Genomic DNA, 27,992 nt, shown 5'->3' with positions numbered 1-27,992 from the left:
CAACGCCCACCCGGAACAATATATAAAGCTAAACGAAACGTTCACTGGGTACATATCCGTACGAAAATCCCTATTGATTTTCCTGTTTTTATAAGGAAGTAAAATGTGAAAAAAATATTTCTACATCCCATGGCCTTTCCCAACCATTTAAATTTTTCTCTTACAGATCTAACACTTCCAAAAAACCAATACAACGCCCACCCGGAACAATATATAAAGCTAAACGAACCGTTCACTGGGTACTTATCCGTACGAAAATCCCTATTGATTTACCTGTTTTTAAAAGGAAATAAAATGTGAAAAAAATATTTCTACATCCCATGGCCTTTCCCAACCATTTAAATTTTTCTCTTACAGGTCTAACACTTCTGAAAAAGCAATACAACGCCCACCCGGAACAATATATAAAGCTAAACGAACCGTTCACTGGGTACTTATCCATACGAAAAACCCTATTGATTTACCTGTTTTTACAAGGAAGTAAATGTGAAAAAAATATTTCTACATCCCATGGCCTTTCCCAACCATTTAAATTTTTCTCTTACAGGTCTAACACTTTCAAAAAAGCAATACAACGCCCACCCGGAACAATATATAAAGCTAAACGAACCGTTCACTGGGTACTTATCCATACGAAAAACCCTATTGATTTACCTGTTTTTACAAGGAAGTAAATGTGAAAAAAATATTTCTACATCCCATGGCCTTTCCCAACCATTTAAATTTTTCTCTTACAGGTCTAACACTTCCGAAAATCAATACAACGCCCACCCGGAACAATATATAAAGCTAAACGAACGGTTCACTGGGTACTTATCTGTACGAAAAACCCTATTGATTTACCTGTTTTTACAAGGAAGTAAATGTGAAAAAAATATTTCTACATCCCATGGCCTTTCCCAACCATTTAAATTTTTCTCTTACAGGTCTAACACTTCCAAAAAACCAATACAACGCCCACCCGGAAGAATATATAAAGATAAACGAACCGTTCACTTGGTACTTATCCGTATGAAAATCCCTATCGATTTTCCTGTATTTACAAGGAAGTAAAATGTGAAAAAAATATTTCTACATCCCATGGCCTTTCCCAACCATTTAAATTTTTCTCTTACAGGTCTAACACTTCCGAAAAACCAAAACAACGTCCACCCGGAACAATATATAAAGCTAAACGAACGGTTCACTGGGTACATATCCGTACGAAAATCCCTATTGATTTTCCTGTTTTTACAAGGAAGTAAAATGTGAAAAAAATATTTCTACATCCCATGGCCTTTCCCAACCATTTAAATTTTTCTCTTACAGGTCTAACACTTCCGAAAAAACAATACAACGCCCACCCGGAACAATATATAAAGCTAAACGAACGGTTCACTGGGTACTTATCCGTACGAAAAACCCTATTGATTTTCCTGTTTTTATAAGGAAGTAAAATGTGAAAATAATATTTCTACATCCCATGGCCTTTCCCAACCATTTAAATTTTTCTCTTACAGATCTAACACTTCCAAAAAACCAATACAACGCCCACCCGGAACAATATATAAAGCTAAACGAACCGTTCACTGGGTACTTATCCGTACGAAAATCCCTATTGATTTACCTGTTTTTAAAAGGAAATAAAATGTGAAAAAAAATATTTCTACATCCCATGGCCTTTCCCAACCATTTAAATTTTTCTCTTACAGGTCTAACACTTCTGAAAAAGCAATACAACGCCCACCCGGAACAATATATAAAGCTAAACGAACCGTTCACTGGGTACTTATCCATACGAAAAACCCTATTGATTTACCTGTTTTTACAAGGAAGTAAATGTGAAAAAAATATTTCTACATCCCATGGCCTTTCCCAACCATTTAAATTTTTCTCTTACAGGTCTAACACTTTCAAAAAAGCAATATAACGCCCACCCGGAACAATATATAAAGCTAAACGAACCGTTCACTGGGTACTTATCCATACGAAAAACCCTATTGATTTACCTGTTTTTACAAGGAAGTAAATGTGAAAAAAATATTTCTACATCCCATGGCCTTTCCCAACCATTTAAATTTTTCTCTTACAGGTCTAACACTTCCGAAAATCAATACAACGCCCACCCGGAACAATATATAAAGCTAAACGAACGGTTCACTGGGTACTTATCTGTACGAAAAACCCTATTGATTTACCTGTTTTTACAAGGAAGTAAATGTGAAAAAAATATTTCTACATCCCATGGCCTTTCCCAACCATTTAAATTTTTCTCTTACAGGTCTAACACTTCCAAAAAACCAATACAACGCCCACCCGGAAGAATATATAAAGATAAACGAACCGTTCACTTGGTACTTATCCGTATGAAAATCCCTATCGATTTTCCTGTATTTACAAGGAAGTAAAATGTGAAAAAAATATTTCTACATCCCATGGCCTTTCCCAACCATTTAAATTTTTCTCTTACAGGTCTAACACTTCCGAAAAACCAAAACAACGTCCACCCGGAAGAATATATAAAGATAAACGAACGGTTCACTGGGTACATATCCGTACGAAAATCCCTATTGATTTTCCTGTTTTTACAAGGAAGTAAAATGTGAAAAAAATATTTCTACATCCCATGGCCTTTCCCAACCATTTAAATTTTTCTCTTACAGGTCTAACACTTCCGAAAAAACAATACAACGCCCACCCGGAACAATATATAAAGCTAAACGAACGGTTCACTGGGTACTTATCCGTACGAAAAACCCTATTGATTTACCTGTTTTTACAAGGAAGTAAATGTGAAAAAAATATTTCTACATCCCATGGCCTTTCCCAACCATTTAAATTTTTCTCTTACAGGTCTAACACTTCCGAAAAACCAATACAACGCCCACCCGGAAGAATATATAAAGATAAACGAACCGTTCACTGGGTACTTATCCGTATGAAAATCCCTATCGATTTTCCTGTTTTTACAAGGAAGTAAAATGTGAAAAAAATATTTCTACATCCCATGGCCTTTCCCAACCATTTAAATTTTTCTCTTACAGGTCTAACACTTCCGAAAAAACAATACAACGGCCACCCGGAACAATATATAAAGCTAAACGAACCGTTCACTGGGCACTTATCCGTACGAAAAACCCTATTGATTTACCTGTTTTTACAAGGAAATAAAATGTGAAAAAAATATTTCTACATCCCATGGCCTTTCCCAACCATTTAAATTTTTTTCTTACAGGTCTAACGCTTCCGAAAAACCAATACAACGCCCACCCGGAACAATATATAAAGCTAAACGAACCGTTCACTGGGTACTTATCCGTACGAAAATCCCTATTGATTTACCTGTTTTTAAAAGGAAGTAAATGTGAAAAAAATATTTCTACATCCCATGGCCTTTCCCAGCCATTTAAATTTTTCTCTTACAGGTCTAACACTTCTGAAAAAGCAATACAACGCCCACCCGGAACAATATATAAAGCTAAACGAACCGTTCACTGGGTACTTATCCATACGAAAAACCCTATTGATTTACCTGTTTTTACAAGGAAGTAAATGTGAAAAAAATATTTCTACATCCCATGGCCTTTCCCAACCATTTAAATTTTTCTCTTACAGGTCTAACACTTTCAAAAAAGCAATATAACGCCCACCCGGAACAATATATAAAGCTAAACGAACCGTTCACTGGGTACTTATCCGTACGAAAAACCCTATTGATTTACCTGTTTTTACAAGGAAGTAAATGTGAAAAAAATATTTCTACAGCCCATGGCCTTTCCCAACCATTTAAATTTTTCTCTTACAGGTCTAACACTTCCGAAAAAACAATACAACGCCCACCCGGAACAATATATAAAGCTAAACGAACGGTTCACTGGGTACTTATCTGTACGAAAAACCCTATTGATTTACCTGTTTTTACAAGGAAGTAAATGTGAAAAAAATATTTCTACATCCCATGGCCTTTCCCAACCATTTAAATTTTTCTCTTACAGGTCTAACACTTCCAAAAAACCAATACAACGCCCACCCGGAAGAATATATAAAGATAAACGAACCGTTCACTTGGTACTTATCCGTATGAAAATCCCTATCGATTTTCCTGTATTTACAAGGAAGTAAAATGTGAAAAAAATATTTCTACATCCCATGGCCTTTCCCAACCATTTAAATTTTTCTCTTACAGGTCTAACACTTCCGAAAAACCAAAACAACGCCCACCCGGAACAATATATAAAGCTAAACGAACCGTTCACTGGGTACTTATCCGTACGAAAATCCCTATTGATTTACCTGTTTTTAAAAGGAAATAAAATGTGAAAAAAATATTTCTACATCCCATGGCCTTTCCCAACCATTTAAATTTTTCTCTTACAGGTCTAACACTTCTGAAAAACCAATACAACGCCCACCCGGAACAATATATAAAGCTAAACGAACCGTTCACTGGGTACTTATCCGTACGAAAATCCCTATTGATTTACCTGTTATGACAAGGAAGTAAATGTGAAAAAAATATTTCTACATCCCATGGCCTTTCCCAACCATTTAAATTTTTCTCTTACAGGTCTAACACTTTCAAAAAAGCAATACAACGCCCACCCGGAACAATATATAAAGCTAAACGAACCGTTCACTGGGTACATATCCGTACGAAAATCCCTATTGATTTTCCTGTTTTTACAAAGAAGTAAAATGTGAAGAAAATATTTCTACATCCATGGCCTTTCCCAACCATTTAAATTTTTCTCTTACAGGTCTAACACTTCCGAAAAACCAATACAACGCCCACCCGGAACAATATATAAAGCTAAACGAACCGTTCACTGGGCACTTATCCGTACGAAATACCCTATTGATTTACCTGTTTTTACAAGGAAATAAAATGTGAAAAAAATATTTCTACATCCCATGGCCTTTCCCAACCATTTAAATTTTTCTCTTACAGGTCTAACGCTTCCGAAAAACCAATACAACGCCCACCCGGAACAATATATAAAGCTAAACGAACCGTTCACTGGGTAGTATATCCGTACGAAAATCCCTATTGATTTTCCTGTTTTTATAAGGAAGTAAAATGTGAAAAAAATATTTCTACATCCCATGGCCTTTCCCAACCATTTAAATTTTTCTCTTACAGGTCTAACACTTCCAAAAAACCCATACAACGCCCACCCGGAACAATATATAAAGCTAAACGAACCGTTCACTGGGTACTTATCCGTACGAAAATCCCTATTGATTTACCTTTTTTTAAAAGGAAATAAAATGTGAAAAAAATATTTCTACATCCCATGGCCTTTCCCAACCATTTAAATTTTTCTCTTAGAGGTCTAACACTTCTGAAAAACCAATACAACGCCCACCCGGAACAATATATAAAGCTAAACGAACCGTTCACTGGGTTCTTATCCGTACGAAAAACCCTATAGATTTTCCTGTTTTTACAAGGAATTAAAATGTGAAAAAAATATTTCTACATCCCATGGCCTTTCCCAACCATTTAAATTTTTCTCTTACAGGTCTAACACTTCCGAAAAAACAATACAACGCCCACCCTGAACAATGTATAAAGCTAAACAAACCGTTCACTGGGCACTTATCCGTACGAAAAACCCTATTGATTTACCTGTTTTTACAAGGAAATAAAATGTGAAAAAATATTTCTACATCCCATGGCCTTTTCCAACCATTTAAATTTTTTTCTTACACGTCTAACGCTTCCGAAAAACCAATACAACGCCCACCCGGAACAATATATAAAGCTAAACGAACCGTTCACTGGGTACATATCCGTACGAAAATCCCTATTGATTTTCCTGTTTTTACAAGGAAGTAAAATGTGAAAAAAATATTTCTACATCCCATGGCCTTTCCCAACCATTTAAATTTTTCTCTTACAGATCTAACACTTCCAAAAAACCAATACAACGCCCACCCGGAACAATATATAAAGCTAAACGAACCGTTCACTGGGTACTTATCCGTACGAAAATCCCTATTGATTTACCTGTTTTTAAAAGGAAATAAAATGTGAAAAAAATATTTCTACATCCCATGGCCTTTCCCAACCATTTAAATTTTTCTCTTACAGGTCTAACACTTCTGAAAAAGCAATACAACGCCCACCCGGAACAATATATAAAGCTAAACGAACCGTTCACTGGGTACTTATCCATACGAAAAACCCTATTGATTTACCTGTTTTTACAAGGAAGTAAATGTGAAAAAAATATTTCTACATCCCATGGCCTTTCCCAACCATTTAAATTTTTCTCTTACAGGTCTAACACTTTCAAAAAAGCAATACAACGCCCACCCGGAACAATATATAAAGCTAAACGAACCGTTCACTGGGTACTTATCCATACGAAAAACCCTATTGATTTACCTGTTTTTACAAGGAAGTAAATGTGAAAAAAATATTTCTACATCCCATGGCCTTTCCCAACCATTTAAATTTTTCTCTTACAGGTCTAACACTTCCGAAAATCAATACAACGCCCACCCGGAACAATATATAAAGCTAAACCAACGGTTCACTGGGTACTTATCCATACGAAAAACCCTATTGATTTACCTGTTTTTACAAGGAAGTAAATGTGAAAAAAATATTTCTACATCCCATGGCCTTTCCCAACCATTTAAATTTTTCTCTTACAGGTCTAACACTTCCGAAAAACCAATACAACGCCCACCCGGAAGAATATATAAAGATAAACGAACCGTTCACTGGGTACTTATCCGTATGAAAATCCCTATCGATTTTCCTGTTTTTACAAGGAAGTAAAATGTGAAAAAAATATTTCTACATCCCATGGCCTTTCCCAACCATTTAAATTTTTCTCTTACAGGTCTAACACTTCCGAAAAAACAATACAACGGCCACCCGGAACAATGTATAAAGCTAAACGAACCGTTCACTGGGCACTTATCCGTACGAAAAACCCTATTGATTTACCTGTTTTTAAAAGGAAATAAAATGTGAAAAAAATATTTCTACATCCCATGGCCTTTCCCAACCATTTAAATATTTCTCTTACAGGTCTAACACTTCTGAAAAAGCAATACAACGCCCACCCGGAACAATATATAAAGCTAAACGAACCGTTCACTGGGTACTTATCCATACGAAAAACCCTATTGATTTACCTGTTTTTACAAGGAAGTAAATGTGAAAAAAATATTTCTACATCCCATGGCCTTTCCCAACCATTTAAATTTTTCTCTTACAGGTCTAACACTTTCAAAAAAGCAATACAACGCCCACCCGGAACAATATATAAAGCTAAACGAACCGTTCACTGGGTACTTATCCATACGAAAAACCCTATTGATTTACCTGTTTTTACAAGGAAGTAAATGTGAAAAAAATATTTCTACATCCCATGGCCTTTCCCAACCATTTAAATTTTTCTCTTACAGGTCTAACACTTCCGAAAATCAATACAACGCCCACCCGGAACAATATATAAAGCTAAACGAACGGTTCACTGGGTACTTATCTGTACGAAAAACCCTATTGATTTACCTGTTTTTACAAGGAAGTAAATGTGAAAAAAATATTTCTACATCCCATGGCCTTTCCCAACCATTTAAATTTTTCTCTTACAGGTCTAACACTTCCAAAAAACCAATACAACGCCCACCCGGAAGAATATATAAAGATAAACGAACCGTTCACTTGGTACTTATCCGTATGAAAATCCCTATCGATTTTCCTGTATTTACAAGGAAGTAAAATGTGAAAAAAATATTTCTACATCCCATGGCCTTTCCCAACCATTTAAATTTTTCTCTTACAGGTCTAACACTTCCGAAAAACCAAAACAACGTCCACCCGGAACAATATATAAAGCTAAACGAACGGTTCACTGGGTACATATCCGTACGAAAATCCCTATTGATTTACCTGTTTTGACAAGGAAGTAAATGTGAAAAAAATATTTCTACATCCCATGGCCTTTCCCAACCATTTAAATTTTTCTCTTACAGGTCTAACACTTTCAAAAAAGCAATACAACGCCCACCCGGAACAATATATAAAGCTAAACGAACCGTTCACTGGGTACATATCCGTACGAAAATCCCTATTGATTTTCCTGTTTTTACAAAGAAGTAAAATGTGAAGAAAATATTTCTACATCCATGGCCTTTCCCAACCATTTAAATTTTTCTCTTACAGGTCTAACACTTCCGAAAAACCAATACAACGCCCACCCGGAACAATATATAAAGCTAAACGAACCGTTCACTGGGCACTTATCCGTACGAAAAACCCTATTGATTTACCTGTTTTTACAAGGAAATAAAATGTGAAAAAAATATTTCTACATCCCATGGCCTTTCCCAACCATTTAAATTTTTCTCTTACAGGTCTAACGCTTCCGAAAAACCAATACAACGCCCACCCGGAACAATATATAAAGCTAAACGAACCGTTCACTGGGTAGTATATCCGTACGAAAATCCCTATTGATTTTCCTGTTTTTATAAGGAAGTAAAATGTGAAAAAAATATTTCTACATCCCATGGCCTTTCCCAACCATTTAAATTTTTCTCTTACAGGTCTAACACTTCCAAAAAACCCATACAACGCCCACCCGGAACAATATATAAAGCTAAACGAACCGTTCACTGGGTACTTATCCGTACGAAAATCCCTATTGATTTACCTTTTTTTAAAAGGAAATAAAATGTGAAAAAAATATTTCTACATCCCATGGCCTTTCCCAACCATTTAAATTTTTCTCTTAGAGGTCTAACACTTCTGAAAAACCAATACAACGCCCACCCGGAACAATATATAAAGCTAAACGAACCGTTCACTGGGTTCTTATCCGTACGAAAAACCCTATTGATTTTCCTGTTTTTACAAGGAATTAAAATGTGAAAAAAATATTTCTACATCCCATGGCCTTTCCCAACCATTTAAATTTTTCTCTTACAGGTCTAACACTTCCGAAAAAACAATACAACGCCCACCCTGAACAATGTATAAAGCTAAACAAACCGTTCACTGGGCACTTATCCGTACGAAAAACCCTATTGATTTACCTGTTTTTACAAGGAAATAAAATGTGAAAAAATATTTCTACATCCCATGGCCTTTTCCAACCATTTAAATTTTTTTCTTACACGTCTAACGCTTCCGAAAAACCAATACAACGCCCACCCGGAACAATATATAAAGCTAAACGAACCGTTCACTGGGTACATATCCGTACGAAAATCCCTATTGATTTTCCTGTTTTTACAAGGAAGTAAAATGTGAAAAAAATATTTCTACATCCCATGGCCTTTCCCAACCATTTAAATTTTTCTCTTACAGATCTAACACTTCCAAAAAACCAATACAACGCCCACCCGGAACAATATATAAAGCTAAACGAACCGTTCACTGGGTACTTATCCGTACGAAAATCCCTATTGATTTACCTGTTTTTAAAAGGAAATAAAATGTGAAAAAAATATTTCTACATCCCATGGCCTTTCCCAACCATTTAAATTTTTCTCTTACAGGTCTAACACTTCTGAAAAAGCAATACAACGCCCACCCGGAATAATATATAAAGCTAAACGAACCGTTCACTGGGTACTTATCCATACGAAAAACCCTATTGATTTACCTGTTTTTACAAGGAAGTAAATGTGAAAAAAATATTTCTACATCCCATGGCCTTTCCCAACCATTTAAATTTTTCTCTTACAGGTCTAACACTTTCAAAAAAGCAATACAACGCCCACCCGGAACAATATATAAAGCTAAACGAACCGTTCACTGGGTACTTATCCATACGAAAAACCCTATTGATTTACCTGTTTTTACAAGGAAGTAAATGTGAAAAAAATATTTCTACATCCCATGGCCTTTCCCAACCATTTAAATTTTTCTCTTACAGGTCTAACACTTCCGAAAATCAATACAACGCCCACCCGGAACAATATATAAAGCTAAACCAACGGTTCACTGGGTACTTATCTGTACGAAAAACCCTATTGATTTACCTGTTTTTACAAGGAAGTAAATGTGAAAAAAATATTTCTACATCCCATGGCCTTTCCCAACCATTTAAATTTTTCTCTTACAGGTCTAACACTTCCAAAAAACCAATACAACGCCCACCCGGAAGAATATATAAAGATAAACGAACCATTCACTTGGTACTTATCCGTATAAAAATCCCTATCGATTTTCCTGTATTTACAAGGAAGTAAAATGTGAAAAAAATATTTCTACATCCCATGGCCTTTCCCAACCATTTAAATTTTTCTCTTACAGGTCTAACACTTCCGAAAAACCAAAACAACGTCCACCCGGAACAATATATAAAGCTAAACGAACGGTTCACTGGGTACATATCCGTACGAAAATCCCTATTGATTTTCCTGTTTTTACAAGGAAGTAAAATGTGAAAAAAATATTTCTACATCCCATGGCCTTTCCCAACCATTTAAATTTTTCTCTTACAGGTCTAACACTTCCGAAAAAACAATACAACGCCCACCCGGAACAATATATAAAGCTAAACGAACGGTTCACTGGGTACTTATCCATACGAAAAACCCTATTGATTTACCTGTTTTTACAAGGAAGTAAATGTGAAAAAAATATTTCTACATCCCATGGCCTTTCCCAACCATTTAAATTTTTCTCTTACAGGTCTAACACTTCCGAAAAACCAATACAACGCCCACCCGGAAGAATATATAAAGATAAACGAACCGTTCACTGGGTACTTATCCGTATGAAAATCCCTATCGATTTTCCTGTTTTTACAAGGAAGTAAAATGTGAAAAAAATATTTCTACATCCCATGGCCTTTCCCAACCATTTAAATTTTTCTCTTACAGGTCTAACACTTCCGAAAAAACAATACAACGGCCACCCGGAACAATGTATAAAGCTAAACGAACCGTTCACTGGGCACTTATCCGTACGAAAAACCCTATTGATTTACCTGTTTTTAAAAGGAAATAAAATGTGAAAAAAATATTTCTACATCCCATGGCCTTTCCCAAACATTTAAATATTTCTCTTACAGGTCTAACACTTCTGAAAAAGCAATACAACGCCCACCCGGAACAATATATAAAGCTAAACGAACCGTTCACTGGGTACTTATCCATACGAAAAACCCTATTGATTTACCTGTTTTTACAAGGAAGTAAATGTGAAAAAAATATTTCTACATCCCATGGCCTTTCCCAACCATTTAAATTTTTCTCTTACAGGTCTAACACTTTCAAAAAAGCAATACAACGCCCACCCGGAACAATATATAAAGCTAAACGAACCGTTCACTGGGTACTTATCCATACGAAAAACCCTATTGATTTACCTGTTTTTACAAGGAAGTAAATGTGAAAAAAATATTTCTACATCCCATGGCCTTTCCCAACCATTTAAATTTTTCTCTTACAGGTCTAACACTTCCGAAAATCAATACAACGCCCACCCGGAACAATATATAAAGCTAAACGAACGGTTCACTGGGTACTTATCTGTACGAAAAACCCTATTGATTTACCTGTTTTTACAAGGAAGTAAATGTGAAAAAAATATTTCTACATCCCATGGCCTTTCCCAACCATTTAAATTTTTCTCTTACAGGTCTAACACTTCCAAAAAACCAATACAACGCCCACCCGGAAGAATATATAAAGATAAACGAACCGTTCACTTGGTACTTATCCGTATGAAAATCCCTATCGATTTTCCTGTATTTACAAGGAAGTAAAATGTGAAAAAAATATTTCTACATCCCATGGCCTTTCCCAACCATTTAAATTTTTCTCTTACAGGTCTAACACTTCCGAAAAAACAATACAACGGCCACCCGGAACAATGTATAAAGCTAAACGAACCGTTCACTGGGCACTTATCCGTACGAAAAACCCTATTGATTTACCTGTTTTTAAAAGGAAATAAAATGTGAAAAAAATATTTCTACATCCCATGGCCTTTCCCAAACATTTAAATATTTCTCTTACAGGTCTAACACTTCTGAAAAAGCAATACAACGCCCACCCGGAACAATATATAAAGCTAAACGAACCGTTCACTGGGTACTTATCCATACGAAAAACCCTATTGATTTACCTGTTTTTACAAGGAAGTAAATGTGAAAAAAATATTTCTACATCCCATGGCCTTTCCCAACCATTTAAATTTTTCTCTTACAGGTCTAACACTTTCAAAAAAGCAATACAACGCCCACCCGGAACAATATATAAAGCTAAACGAACCGTTCACTGGGTACTTATCCATACGAAAAACCCTATTGATTTACCTGTTTTTACAAGGAAGTAAATGTGAAAAAAATATTTCTACATCCCATGGCCTTTCCCAACCATTTAAATTTTTCTCTTACAGGTCTAACACTTCCGAAAATCAATACAACGCCCACCCGGAACAATATATAAAGCTAAACGAACGGTTCACTGGGTACTTATCTGTACGAAAAACCCTATTGATTTACCTGTTTTTACAAGGAAGTAAATGTGAAAAAAATATTTCTACATCCCATGGCCTTTCCCAACCATTTAAATTTTTCTCTTACAGGTCTAACACTTCCAAAAAACCAATACAACGCCCACCCGGAAGAATATATAAAGATAAACGAACCGTTCACTTGGTACTTATCCGTATGAAAATCCCTATCGATTTTCCTGTATTTACAAGGAAGTAAAATGTGAAAAAAATATTTCTACATCCCATGGCCTTTCCCAACCATTTAAATTTTTCTCTTACAGGTCTAACACTTCCGAAAAACCAAAACAACGTCCACCCGGAACAATATATAAAGCTAAACGAACGGTTCACTGGGTACATATCCGTACGAAAATCCCTATTGATTTTCCTGTTTTTACAAGGAAGTAAAATGTGAAAAAAATATTTCTACATCCCATGGCCTTTCCCAACCATTTAAATTTTTCTCTTACAGGTCTAACACTTCCGAAAAAACAATACAACGCCCACCCGGAACAATATATAAAGCTAAACGAACGGTTCACTGGGTACTTATCCATACGAAAAACCCTATTGATTTACCTCTTTTTACAAGGAAGTAAATGTGAAAAAAATATTTCTACATCCCATGGCCTTTCCCAACCATTTAAATTTTTCTCTTACAGGTCTAACACTTCCGAAAAAACAATACAACGCCCACCCGGAACAATATATAAAGCTAAACGAACCGTTTACTGGGTACTTATCCGTACGAAAATCCCTATTGATTTAGCTGTTTTTAAAAGGAAATAAAATGTGAAAAAAATATTTCTACATCCCATGGCCTTTCCCAACCATTTAAATTTTTCTCTTACAGGTCTAACACTTCTGAAAAACCAATACAACGCCCACCCGGAACAATATATAAAGCTAAACGAACCGTTCACTGGGTACTTATCCATACGAAAAACCCTATTGATTTACCTGTTTTTACAAGGAAGTAAATGTGAAAAAAATATTTCTACATCCCATGGCCTTTCCCAACCATTTAAATTTTTCTCTTACAGGTCTAACACTTTCAAAAAACCAATACAACGCCCACCCGGAACAATATATAAAGCTAAACGAACCGTTCACTGGGTACATATCCGTACGAAAATCCCTATTGATTTTCCTGTTTTTACAAGGAAGTAAAATGTGAAAAAAATATTTCTACATCCATGGCCTTTCCCAACCATTTAAATTTTTCTCTTACAGGTCTAACACTTCCGAAAAACCAATACAACGCCCACCCGGAACAATATATAAAGCTAAACGAACCGTTCACTGGGCACTTATCCGTACGAAAAACCCTATTGATTTACCTGTTTTTACAAGGAAATAAAATGTGAAAAAAATATTTCTACATCCCATGGCCTTTCCCAACCATTTAAATTTTTCTCTTACAGGTCTAACGCTTCCGAAAAACCAATACAACGCCCACCCGGAACAATATATAAAGCTAAACGAACCGTTCACTGGGTAGTATATCCGTACGAAAATCCCTATTGATTTTCCTGTTTTTATAAGGAAGTAAAATGTGAAAAAAATATTTCTACATCCCATGGCCTTTCCCAACCATTTAAATTTTTCTCTTACAGGTCTAACACTTCCAAAAAACCAATACAACGCCCACCCGGAACAATATATAAAGCTAAACGAACCGTTCACTGGGTACTTATCCGTACGAAAATCCCTATTGATTTCCCTGTTTTTAAAAGGAAATAAAATGTGAAAAAAATATTTCTACATCCCATGGCCTTTCCCAACCATTTAAATTTTTCTCTTAGAGGTCTAACACTTCCGAAAAACCAATACAACGCCCACCCGGAACAATATATAAAGCTAAACGAACCATTCACTGGGTACTTATCCGTACGAAAAACCCTATTGATTTACCTGTTTTTACAAGGAAGTAAATGTGAAGAAAATATTTGTACATCCCATGGCCTTTCCCAACCATTTAAATTTTTCTCTTACAGGTCTAACACTTTCAAAAAACCAATACAACGCCCACCCGGAACAATATATAAAGCTAAACGAACCGTTCACTGGGTACTTATCCGTATGAAAATCCCTATTGATTTAGCTGTTTTTAAAAGGAAATAAAATGTGAAAAAAATATTTCTACATCCCATGGCCTTTCCCAACCATTTAAATTTTTCTCTTACAGGTCTAACACTTCTGAAAAACCCATACAACGCCCACCCGGAACAATATATAAAGCTAAACGAACCGTTCACTGGGTACTTATCCATACGAAAAACCCTATTGATTTACCTGTTTTTACAAGGAAGAAAATGTGAAAAAAATATTTCTACATCCCATGGCCTTTCCCAACCATTTAAATTTTTCTCTTACAGGTCTAACACTTTCAAAAAACCAATACAACGCCCACCCGGAACAATATATAAAGCTAAACGAACCGTTCACTGGGTACATATCCGTACGAAAATCCCTATTGATTTTCCTGTTTTTACAAGGAAGTAAAATGTGAAAAAAATATTTCTACATCCATGGCCTTTCCCAACCATTTAAATTTTTCTCTTACAGGTCTAACACTTCCGAAAAACCAATACAACGCCCACCCGGAACAATATATAAAGCTAAACGAACCGTTCACTGGGCACTTATCCGTACGAAAAACCCTATTGATTTACCTGTTTTTACAAGGAAATAAAATGTGAAAAAAATATTTCTACATCCCATGGCCTTTCCCAACCATTTAAATTTTTCTCTTACAGGTCTAACGCTTCCGAAAAACCAATACAACGCCCACCCGGAACAATATATAAAGCTAAACGAACCGTTCACTGGGTAGTATATCCGTACGAAAATCCCTATTGATTTTCCTGTTTTTATAAGGAAGTAAAATGTGAAAAAAATATTTCTACATCCCATGGCCTTTCCCAACCATTTAAATTTTTCTCTTACAGGTCTAACACTTCCAAAAAACCAATACAACGCCCACCCGGAACAATATATAAAGCTAAACGAACCGTTCACTGGGTACTTATCCGTACGAAAATCCCTATTGATTTACCTGTTTTTAAAAGGAAATAAAATGTGAAAAAAATATTTCTACATCCCATGGCCTTTCCCAACCATTTAAATTTTTCTCTTAGAGGTCTAACACTTCCGAAAAACCAATACAACGCCCACCCGGAACAATATATAAAGCTAAACGAACCATTCACTGGGTACTTACCCGTACGAAAAACCCTATTGATTTACCTGTTTTTACAAGGAAGTAAATGTGAAGAAAATATTTGTACATCCCATGGCCTTTCCCAACCATTTAAATTTTTCTCTTACAGGTCTAACACTTTCAAAAAACCAATACAACGCCCACCCGGAACAATATATAAAGCTAAACGAACCGTTCACTGGGTACTTATCCGTACGAAAATCCCTATTGATTTACCAGTTTTTAAAAGGAAATAAAATGTGAAAAAAATATTTCTACATCCCATGGCCTTTCCCAACCATTTAAATTTTTCTCTTACAGGTCTAACACTTCTGAAAAACCAATACAACGCCCACCCGGAACAATATATAAAGCTAAACGAACCGTTCACTGGGTACTTATCCGTACGAAAATCCCTATTGATTTACCTGTTTTTACAAGGAAGTAAATGTGAAAAAAATATTTCTACATCCCATGGCCTTTCCCAACCATTTAAATTTTTCTCTTACAGGTCTAACACTTCCGAAAAACCAATACAACACCCACCCGGAACAATATATAAAGGTAAACGAAACGTTCACTGGGTAATTATCCGTACGAAAAACCCTATTGATTTACCTGTTTTTACAAGGAAGTAAATATGAAAAAAATATTTCTACATCCCATGGCCTTTCCCAACCATTTAAATTTTTCTCTTACAGGTCTAACAATTCCAAAAATCCAATACAACGCCCACCCCGAACAATATATAAAGATAAACGAACCGTTCACTAGGTACTTATCCGTCCGAAAATCCCTATCGATTTTCCTGTTTTTACAAGGAAGTAAAATGTGAAAAAAATATTTCTACATCCCATGGCCTTTCCCAACCATTTAAATTTTTCTCTTACAGGTCTAACACTTCCGAAAAACCAAAACAACGCCCACCCGGAACAATATATAAAGCTAAACGAACGGTTCACTGGGTACTTATCCGTACGAAAATCCCTATTGATTTTCCTGTTTTTACAAGGAAGTAAAATGTGAAAAAAATATTTCTACATCCCATGGCCTTTCCCAACCATTTAAATTTTTCTCTTACAGGTCTAACACTTCCGAAAAACCAATACAACGCCCACCTGGAAGAATATATAAAGATAAACGAACCGTTCACTGGGCACTTATCCGTACGAAAAACCCTATTGATTTACCTGTTTTTACAAGGAAATAAAATGTGAAAAAAATATTTCTACATCCCATGGCCTTTCCCAACCATTTAAATTTTTTTCTTACAGGTCTAACGCTTCCGAAATCCAATACAACGCCCACCCGGAACAATATATAAAGCTAAACGAACCGTTCACTGGGTACATATCCGTACGAAAATCCCTATTGATTTTCCTGTTTTTATAAGGAAGTAAAATGTGAAAAAAATATTTCTACATCCCATGGCCTTTCCCAACCATTTAAATTTTTCTCTTACCGGTCTAACACTTCCGAAAAACCAATACAACGCCCACCCGGAACAATATATAAAGCTAAACGAACCGTTCTCAAGGTACTTATCCGTACGAAAAACCCTATTGATTTACCTGTTTTTACAAGGAAGTAAATGTGAAAAAAATATTTCTACATCCCATGGCCTTTCCCAACCATTTAAATTTTTCTCTTACAGGTCTAACACTTCCAAAAAACCAATACAACGCCCACCCGGAACAATATATAAAGATAAACGAACCGTTCACTGGGTTCTTATCCGTATGAAAATCCCTATCGATTTTCCTGTTTTTACAAGGAAGTAAAATGTGAAAAAAATATTTCTACATCCCATGGCCTTTCCCAACCATTTAAATGTTTCTCTTACAGGTCTAACACTTCCGAAAAACCAATACAACGGCCACCCGGAACAATGTATAAACCTAAACAAACCGTTCACTGGGCACTTATCCGTACGAAAAACCCTATTGATTTACCTGTTTTTACAAGGAAATAAAATGTGAAAAAAATATTTCTACATCCCATGGCCTTTCCCAACCATTTAAATTTTTTTCTTACAGATCTAACGCTTCCGAAAAACCAATACAATGCCCACCCGGAACAATATATAAAGCTAAACGAACCGTTCACTGGGTACTTATCCTTACGAAAAACACTATTGATTTACCTGTTTTTACAAGGAAGTATATGTGAAAAAAATATTTCTACATCCCATGGCCTTTCCCAACCATTTAAATTTTTCTCTTACAGGTGTAACACTTCCGAAAAACCAAAACAACGCCCACCCGGAACAATATATAAAGCTAAACGAACCGTTCACTGGGCACTTATCCGTACGAAAAACCCTATTGATTTACCTGTTTTTACAAGGAAATAAAATGTGAAAAAAATATTTCTACATCCCATGGCCTTTCCCAACCATTTAAATTTTTCTCTTACAGGTCTAACACTTCCGAAAAACCAAAACAACGCCCACCCGGAACAATATATAAAGCTAAACGAACGGTTCACTGGGTACTTATGCGTACGAAAATCCCTATTGATTTTCCTGTTTTTACAAGGAAGTAAAATGTGAAAAAAATATTTCTACATCCCATGGCCTTTCCCAACCATTTAAATTTTTCTCTTACAGGTCTAACACTTCCGAAAAACCAAAACAACGCCCACCCGGAACAATATATAAAGATAAACGAACTGTTCACTGGGTACTTATCCGTATGAAAATCCCTATCGATTTTCCTGTATTTACAAGGAAATAAAATGTGAAAAAAATATTTCTACATCCCATGGCCTTTCCCAACCATTTAAATTTTTCTCTTACAGGTCTAACACTTCCAAAAAACCAAAACAACACCCACCCGGAACAATATATAAAGCTAAACGAACGGTTCACTGGGTACTTATCCGTACGAAAATCCCTATTGATTTTCCTGTTTTTACAAGGAAGTAAAATGTGAAAAAAATATTTCTACATCCCATGGCCTTTCCCAACCATTTAAATTTTTCTCTTACAGGTCTAACACTTCCGAAAAAACAATACAACGCCCACCCGGAACAATATATAAAGCTAAACGAACGGTTCACTGGGTACTTATCCATACGAAAAACCCTATTGATTTACCTGTTTTTACAAGAAAGTAAATGTGAAAAAAATATTTCTACATCCCATGGCCTTTCCCAACCATTTAAATTTTTCTCTTACAGGTCTAACACTTCCGAAAAACCAATACAACGCCCAACCGGAAGAATATATAAAAATAAACGAACCGTTCACTGGGTACTTATCCGTATGAAAATCCCTATCGATTTTCCTGTTTTTACAAGGAAGTAAAATGTGAAAAAAATATTTCTACATCCCATGGCCTTTCCCAACCATTTAAATTTTTCTCTTACAGGTCTAACACTTCCGAAAAAACAATACAACGGCCACCCGGAACAATGTATAAACCTATACAAACCGTTCACTGGGCACTTATCCGTACGAAAAACCCTATTGATTTACCTGCTTTTACAAGGAAATAAAATGTGAAAAAAATATTTCTACATCCCATGGCCTTTCCCAACCATTTAAATTTTTCTCTTACAGGTCTAACGCTTCCGAAAAACCAATACAACGCCCACCCGGAACAATATATAAAGCTAAACGAAACGTTCACTGGGTACATATCCGTACGAAAATCCCTATTGATTTTCCTGTTTTTATAAGGAAGTAAAATGGGAAAAAAATATTTCTACATCCCATGGCCTTTCCCAACCATTTAAATTTTTCTCTTACAGGTCTAACACTTCCAAAAAACCAATACAACGCCCACCCGGAACAATATATAAAGCTAAACGAACCGTTCACTGGGTACTTATCCGTACGAAAATCCCTATTGATTTACCTGTTTTTAAAAGGAAATAAAATGTGAAAAAAATATTTCTACATCCCATGGCCTTTCCCAACCATTTAAATTTTTCTCTTACAGGTCTAACACTTCTGAAAAACCAATACAACGCCCACCCGGAACAATATATAAAGCTAAACGAACCGTTCACTGGGTACTTATCCGTACGAAAAACCCTATTGATTTACATGTTTTTACAAGGAAGTAAATGTGAAAAAATATTTCTACATCCCATGGCCTTTCCCAACCATTTAAATTTTTCTCTTACAGGTCTAACACTTCCGAAAAACCAATACAACACCCACCCGGAACAATATATAAAGCTAAACGAACCGTTCACTGGGTACTTATCCGTACGAAAAACCCTATTGATTTACCTGTTTTTACAAGGAAGTATATGTGAAAAAAATATTTCTACATCCCATGGCCTTTCCCAACCATTTAAATTTTTCTCTTACAGGTCTAACACTTCTGAAAAACCAAAACAACGCCCACCCGGAACAATATATATAGCTAAACGAACCGTTCACTGGGCACTTATCCGTACGAAAAACCCTATTGATTTACCTGTATTACAAGGAAATAAAATGTGAAAAAAATATTTCTACATCCCATGGCCTTTCCCAACCATTTAAATTTTTCTCTTACAGGTCTAACACTTCCGAAAAACCAAAACAACGCCCACCCGGAACAATATATAAAGCTAAACGAACGGTTCACTGGGTACTTATCCGTACGAAAATCCCTATTGATTTTCCTGTTTTTACAAGGAAGTAAAATGTGAAAAAAATATTTCTACATCCCATGGCCTTTCCCAACCATTTAAATTTTTCTCTTACAGGTCTAACACTTCCGAAAAAACAATACAACGCACACCCGGAAGAATATATAAAGATAAACGAACCGTTCACTGGGTACTTATCCATATGAAAATCCCTATCGATTTTCCTGTTTTTACAAGGAAGTAAAATGTGAAAAAAATATTTCTACATCCCATGGCCTTTCCCAACCATTTAAATTTTTCTCTTACAGGTCTAACACTTCTGAAAAAACAATAGCCCACCCGGAACAATGTATAAAGCTAAACAAACCGTTCACTGGGCACTTATCCGTACGAAAAACCCTATTGATTTACCTGTTTTTACAAGGAAATAAAATGTGAAAAAAATATTTCTACATCCCATGGCCTTTCCCAACCATTTAAATTTTTTTCTTACAGGTCTAACGCTTCCGAAAAACCAATACAATGCCCACCCGGAACAATATATAAAGCTAAACGAACCGTTCACTGGGTACATATCCGTACGAAAATCCCTATTGATTTTCCTGTTTTTATAAGGAAGTAAAATGTGAAAAAAATATTTCTACATCCCATGGCCTTTCCCAACCATTTAAATTTTTCTCTTACATGTCTAACACTTCCAATAACCAATACAACGCCCACCCGGAACAATATATAAAGCTAAACGAACCGTTCACTGGGTAATTATCCGTACGAAAAACCCTATTGATTTACCTGTTTTTACAAGGAAGTAAAATGTGAAAAAAATATTTCTACATCCCATGGCCTTTCCCAACCATTTAAATTTTTTTCTTACAGTTCTAACACTTCCGAAAAAACAATACAACGCCCACCCGGAACAATATATAAAGCTAAACGAACGGTTCACTGGGTACTTATCCGTACGAAAAACCCTATTGATTTACCTGTTTTTACAAGGAAGTAAATGTGAAAAAAATATTTCTACATCCCATGGCCTTTCCCAACCATTTAAATTTTTCTCTTACAGGTCTAACACATCCGAAAAACCAATACAACGCCCACCCGGAAGAATATATAAAGATAAACGAACCGTTCACTGGGTACTTATCCGTATGAAAATCCCTATCGATTTTCCTGTTTTTACAAGGAAGTAAAATTTGAAAAAAATATTTCTACATCCCATGGCCTTTCCCAACCATTTAAATTTTTCTCTTACAGGTCTAACACTTCCGAAAAAACAATACAACGCCCACCCGGAACAATGTATAAAGCTAAACAAACCGTTCACTGGGCACTTATCCGTACGAAAAACCCTATTGATTTACCTGTTTTTACAAGAAAATAAAATGTGAAAAAAATATTTCTACATCACATGGCCTTTCCCAACCATTTAAATTTTTTTCTTACAGGTCTAACGCTTCCGAAAAACCAATACAACGCCCACCCGGAACAATATATAAAGCTAAACGAACCGTTCACTGGGTACATATCCGTACCAAAATCCCTATTGATTTTCCTGTTTTTATAAGGAAGTAAAATGTGAAAAAAATATTTCTACATCCCATGGCCTTTCCCAGCCATTTAAATTTTTCTCTTACATGTCTAACACTTCCAAAAAACCAATACAACGCCCACCCGGAACAATATATAAAGCTAAACGAACCGTTCACTTGGTAATTATCCGTACAAAAATCCCTATTGATTTACCTGTTTTTAAAAGGAAATAAAATGTGAAAAAAATATTTCTACATCCCATGGCCTTTCCCAACCATTTAAATTTTTCTCTTACAGGTCTAACACTTCTGAAAAACCAATACAACGCCCACCCGGAACAATATATAAAGCTAAACGAACCGTTCACTGGGTACTTATCCGTACGAAAAACCCTATTGATTTACCTGTTTTTACAAGGAAGTAAATGTGAAAAAAATATTTCTACATCCCATGGCCTTTCCCAACCATTTAAATTTTTCTCTTACAGGTCTAACACTTCCGAAAAACCAATACAACGCCCACCCAGAACAATATATAAAGCTAAACGAACCGTTCACTGCGTACTTATCCGTACGAAAAACCCTATTGATTTACCTGTTTTTACAAGGAAGTATATGTGAAAAAAATATTTCTACATCCCATGGCCTTTCCCAACCATTTAAATTTTTCTCTTACAGGTCTAACACTTCCGAAAAACCAAAACAACGCCCACCCGGAAGAATATATAAAGCTAAACGAACGGTTCACTGGGTACTTATGCGTACGAAAATCCCTATTGATTTTCCTGTTTTTACAAGGAAGTAAAATGTGAAAAAAATATTTCTACATCCCATGGCCTTTCCCAACCATTTAAATTTTTCTCTTACAGGTCTAACACTTCCAAAAAACCAATACAACGCCCACCCGGAACAATATATAAAGCTAAACGAACCGTTCACTGGGTACTTATCCGTACGAAAATCCCTATTGATTTACCTGTTTTTAAAAGGAAATAAAATGTGAAAAAAATATTTCTACATCCCATGGCCTTTCCCAACCATTTAAATTTTTCTCTTACAGGTCTAACACTTCTGAAAAACCAATACAACGCCCACCCGGAACAATATATAAAGCTAAACGAACCGTTCACTGGGTACTTATCCGTACGAAAAACCCTATTGATTTACATGTTTTTACAAGGAAGTAAATGTGAAAAAATATTTCTACATCCCATGGCCTTTCCCAACCATTTAAATTTTTCTCTTACAGGTCTAACACTTCCGAAAAACCAATACAACACCCACCCGGAACAATATATAAAGCTAAACGAACCGTTCACTGGGTACTTATCCGTACGAAAAACCCTATTGATTTACCTGTTTTTACAAGGAAGTATATGTGAAAAAAATATTTCTACATCCCATGGCCTTTCCCAACCATTTAAATTTTTCTCTTACAGGTCTAACACTTCTGAAAAACCAAAACAACGCCCACCCGGAACAATATATATAGCTAAACGAACCGTTCACTGGGCACTTATCCGTACGAAAAACCCTATTGATTTACCTGTATTACAAGGAAATAAAATGTGAAAAAAATATTTCTACATCCCATGGCCTTTCCCAACCATTTAAATTTTTCTCTTACAGGTCTAACACTTCCGAAAAACCAAAACAACGCCCACCCGGAACAATATATAAAGCTAAACGAACGGTTCACTGGGTACTTATCCGTACGAAAATCCCTATTGATTTTCCTGTTTTTACAAGGAAGTAAAATGTGAAAAAAATATTTCTACATCCCATGGCCTTTCCCAACCATTTAAATTTTTCTCTTACAGGTCTAACACTTCCGAAAAAACAATACAACGCACACCCGGAAGAATATATAAAGATAAACGAACCGTTCACTGGGTACTTATCCATATGAAAATCCCTATCGATTTTCCTGTTTTTACAAGGAAGTAAAATGTGAAAAAAATATTTCTACATCCCATGGCCTTTCCCAACCATTTAAATTTTTCTCTTACAGGTCTAACACTTCTGAAAAAACAATAGCCCACCCGGAACAATGTATAAAGCTAAACAAACCGTTCACTGGGCACTTATCCGTACGAAAAACCCTATTGATTTACCTGTTTTTACAAGGAAATAAAATGTGAAAAAAATATTTCTACATCCCATGGCCTTTCCCAACCATTTAAATTTTTTTCTTACAGGTCTAACGCTTCCGAAAAACCAATACAACGCCCACCCGGAACAATATATAAAGCTAAACGAACCGTTCACTGGGTACATATCCGTACGAAAATCCCTATTGATTTTCCTGTTTTTATAAGGAAGTAAAATGTGAAAAAAATATTTCTACATCCCATGGCCTTTCCCAACCATTTAAATTTTTCTCTTACATGTCTAACACTTCCAATAACCAATACAACGCCCACCCGGAACAATATATAAAGCTAAACGAACCGTTCACTGGGTAATTATCCGTACGAAAAACCCTATTGATTTACCTGTTTTTACAAGGAAGTAAAATGTGAAAAAAATATTTCTACATCCCATGGCCTTTCCCAACCATTTAAATTTTTTTCTTACAGTTCTAACACTTCCGAAAAAACAATACAACGCCCACCCGGAACAATATATAAAGCTAAACGAACGGTTCACTGGGTACTTATCCGTACGAAAAACCCTATTGATTTACCTGTTTTTACAAGGAAGTAAATGTGAAAAAAATATTTCTACATCCCATGGCCTTTCCCAACCATTTAAATTTTTCTCTTACAGGTCTAACACTTCCGAAAAACCAATACAACGCCCACCCAGAACAATATATAAAGCTAAACGAACCGTTCACTGCGTACTTATCCGTACGAAAAACCCTATTGATTTACCTGTTTTTACAAGGAAGTATATGTGAAAAAAATATTTCTACATCCCATGGCCTTTCCCAACCATTTAAATTTTTCTCTTACAGGTCTAACACTTCCGAAAAACCAAAACAACGCCCACCCGGAAGAATATATAAAGCTAAACGAACCGTTCACTGGGCACTTATCCGTACGAAAAACCCTATTGATTTACCTGTATTACAAGGAAATAAAATGTGAAAAAAATATTTCTACATCCCATGGCCTTTCCCAACCATTTAAATTTTTCTCTTACAGGTCTAACACTTCCGAAAAACCAAAACAACGCCCACCCGGAACAATATATAAAGCTAAACGAACGGTTCACTGGGTACTTATCCGTACGAAAAACCCTATTGATTTACCTGTTTTTACAAGGAAGTAAAATGTGAAAAAAATATTTCTACATCCCATGGCCTTTCCCAACCATTTAAATTTTTCTCTTACAGGTCTAACACTTCCGAAAAACCAATACAACGCCCACCCAGAACAATATATAACGATAAACGAACCGTTCACTGGGTACTTATCCGTATGAAAATCCCTATCGATTTACCTGTTTTTACAAGGAAGTAAAATGTGAAAAAAATATTTCTACATCCCATGGCCTTTCCCAACCATTTAAATTTTTCTCTTACAGGTCTAACACTTCCGAAAAAACAATACAACGCCCACCCGGAACAATATATAAAGCTAAACGAACGGTTCACTGGGTACTTATCCGTACGAAAATCCCTATCGATTTTCCTGTTTTTACAAGGAAGTAAAATGTGAAAAAAATATTTCTACATCCCATGGCCTTTCCCAACCATTTAAATTTTTCTCTTACAGGTCTAACACTTCCGAAAAAACAATACAACGCCCACCCGGAAGAATATATAAAGATAAACGAACCGTTCACTGGGTACTTATCCGTATGAAAATCCCTATCGATTTTCCTGTTTTTACAAGGAAGTAAAATGTGAAAAAAATATTTCTACATCCCATGGCCTTTCCCAACCATTTAAATTTTTCTCTTACAGGTCTAACACTTCCGAAAAAACAATACAACGCCCACCCGGAACAATGTATAAAGCTAAACAAACCGTTCACTGGGCACTTATCCGTACGAAAAACCCGATCGATTTACCTGTTTTTACAAGAAAATAAAATGTGAAAAAAATATTTCTACATCCCATGGCCTTTCCCAACCATTTAAATTTTTTTCTTACAGGTCTAACACTTCCGAAAAAACAATACAACGCCCACCCTGAACAATGTATAAAGCTAAACAAACCGTTCACTGGGCACTTATCCGTACGAAAAACCCTATTGATTTACCTGTTTTTACAAGGAAATAAAATGTGAAAAAATATTTCTACATCCCATGGCCTTTTCCAACCATTTAAATTTTTTTCTTACACGTCTAACGCTTCCGAAAAACCAATACAACGCCCACCCGGAACAATATATAAAGCTAAACGAACCGTTCACTGGGTACATATCCGTACGAAAATCCCTATTGATTTTCCTGTTTTTACAAGGAAGTAAAATGTGAAAAAAATATTTCTACATCCCATGGCCTTTCCCAACCATTTAAATTTTTCTCTTACAGATCTAAAACTTCCGAAAAACCAATACAACGCCCACCCGGAACAATATATAAAGCTAAACGAACCGTTCACTGGGCACTTATCCGTACGAAAAACCCTATTGATTTACCTGTTTTTACAAGGAAATAAAATGTGAAAAAAATATTTCTACATCCCATGGCCTTTCCCAACCATTTAAATTTTTCTCTTACAGGTCTAACACTTCTGAAAAAGCAATACAACGCCCACCCGGAACAATATATAAAGCTAAACGAACCGTTCACTGGGTACTTATCCATACGAAAAACCCTATTGATTTACCTGTTTTTACAAGGAAGTAAATGTGAAAAAAATATTTCTACATCCCATGGCCTTTCCCAACCATTTAAATTTTTCTCTTACAGGTCTAACACTTTCAAAAAAGCAATACAACGCCCACCCGGAACAATATATAAAGCTAAACGAACCGTTCACTGGGTACTTATCCATACGAAAAACCCTATTGATTTACCTGTTTTTACAAGGAAGTAAATGTGAAAAAAATATTTCTACATCCCATGGCCTTTCCCAACCATTTAAATTTTTCTCTTACAGGTCTAACACTTCCGAAAAAACAATACAACGCCCACCCGGAACAATATATAAAGCTAAACGAACGGTTCACTGGGTACTTATCTGTACGAAAAACCCTATTGATTTACCTGTTTTTACAAGGAAGTAAATGTGAAAAAAATATTTCTACATCCCATGGCCTTTCCCAACCATTTAAATTTTTCTCTTACAGGTCTAACACTTCCAAAAAACCAATACAACGCCCACCCGGAAGAATATATAAAGATAAACGAACCGTTCACTTGGTACTTATCCGTATGAAAATCCCTATCTATTTTCCTGTATTTACAAGGAAGTAAAATGTGAAAAAAATATTTCTACATCCCATGGCCTTTCCCAACCATTTAAATTTTTCTCTTACAGGTCTAACACTTCCGAAAAACCAAAACAACGTCCACCCGGAACAATATATAAAGCTAAACGAACGGTTCACTGGGTACATATCCGTACGAAAATCCCTATTGATTTTCCTGTTTTTACAAGGAAGTAAAATGTGAAAAAAATATTTCTACATCCCATGGCCTTTCCCAACCATTTAAATTTTTCTCTTACAGGTCTAACACTTCCGAAAAAACAATACAACGCCCACCCGGAACAATATATAAAGCTAAACGAACGGTTCACTGGGTACTTATCCATACGAAAAACCCTATTGATTTACCTGTTTTTACAAGGAAGTAAATGTGAAAAAAATATTTCTACATCCCATGGCCTTTCCCAACCATTTAAATTTTTCTCTTACAGGTCTAACACTTCCGAAAAACCAATACAACGCCCACCCGGAAGAATATATAAAGATAAACGAACCGTTCACTGGGTACTTATCCGTATGAAAATCCCTATCGATTTTCCTGTTTTTACAAGGAAGTAAAATGTGAAAAAAATATTTCTACATCCCATGGCCTTTCCCAACCATTTAAATTTTTCTCTTACAGGTCTAACACTTCCGAAAAAACAATACAACGGCCACCCGGAACAATGTATAAAGCTAAACAAACCGTTCACTGGGCACTTATCCGTACGAAAAACCCTATTGATTTACCTGTTTTTACAAGGAAATAAAATGTGAAAAAAATATTTCTACATCCCATGGCCTTTCCCAACCATTTAAATTTTTTTCTTACAGGTCTAACGCTTCCGAAA

Source organism: Paroedura picta, chromosome 11 (genome assembly GCF_049243985.1).
Source record: "Paroedura picta isolate Pp20150507F chromosome 11, Ppicta_v3.0, whole genome shotgun sequence".
NCBI classification, from domain to species: domain Eukaryota; kingdom Metazoa; phylum Chordata; class Lepidosauria; order Squamata; family Gekkonidae; genus Paroedura; species Paroedura picta.
The sequence above is the reverse complement of the archived record's forward strand: the minus strand, read 5'-3'. Positions refer to the sequence as shown.